Source organism: Choloepus didactylus, chromosome 25, assembly GCF_015220235.1.
Source record: "Choloepus didactylus isolate mChoDid1 chromosome 25, mChoDid1.pri, whole genome shotgun sequence".
Classification (NCBI taxonomy): Eukaryota; Metazoa; Chordata; class Mammalia; order Pilosa; family Megalonychidae; genus Choloepus; species Choloepus didactylus.
Genome location: NC_051331.1, coordinates 5,878,207 through 5,879,087, shown reverse-complemented (window position 1 = coordinate 5,879,087; position 881 = coordinate 5,878,207). Strand labels below are relative to the sequence as shown.

Here is an 881-nt window from a genome sequence, read left to right as displayed (position 1 = left end):
TGTCCTAACCACATCTGCTTCATTCATATCTCTAGTTGAAGACTGGACTCTTTTTCAGCTTTTTAAACAGTTGCTGTATGTGCTAATACTGACATCCATATCTGCCAAGCTCTAGCTCTGAGTTTCAGGTGTCAAACAGATACCCAATGTTCGAGATCAATCAGGTTATACACAAAGAGATCAGCGTCTCAGAATCTGGAGACAGCCATTACAATTCAGGAATAGATGTGACTGCTGTAAGAGCTTACAACCCAGGGACCATTACAATAAGCATTCCCCTGATAAGCTGTGCTCTAAGGCATTGGAGAAGAACCAAGCTGGGTCTGTAAAGAATAGCACATGATGACACACATTTTGATTCTGTACCAAGTTCCCCTTTCTGAACAGCTGGACTTATTTTATTGGGGAAAATCCTGACATTTCTTTGCTTTTATGCTTCTGCATAAATAATTTGGTTCAGTAATAAGTATGTGAGGCCTTTTGCTTAAACTGCCAAAAAAAAAAATCCCAGCTAGCTCAGTCGTAGAGCGTGAGACTCTTAATCTCAGGGTCGTGGGTTCGAGCCCCATGTTGGGTGCCACTTGTTGCTGGGGGCGACGCAGAAATTAAGATTAGAGACAAAAATATCTCTTGGAGACTGGGAGCAGGTGTATTTTTGTCTCTAATCTTAATTTCTGCGTCGCCCCCGGCAACACTAAGGTTCAATTCTGAGTTTACACATTGTAGTTAGTCCATATTGGTGAGGCATTATAGTGTTTGTCTTAGTTTCTGGTGTACTTCACTAAAAATGCTGTCTACAAGATCCATTCACCTCCTTGTGTGTTCCATGTCTCACAGCTTCACTCCTTCTCGCAGTTGCTCGATATTCCATTGTTTGCACA

At 41.9% G+C, this 881-nt stretch overlaps 1 non-coding gene across 1 annotated transcript; it reads left to right on the top strand.

Annotated features, from left to right (window-relative positions):
- Window positions 1-505: 505 nt before the first annotated feature.
- Window positions 506-577, top strand: TRNAK-CUU. Its single transcript has one exon. It is a non-coding gene; the product is annotated as a tRNA-Lys (tRNA).
- Window positions 578-881: the final 304 nt, after the last annotated feature.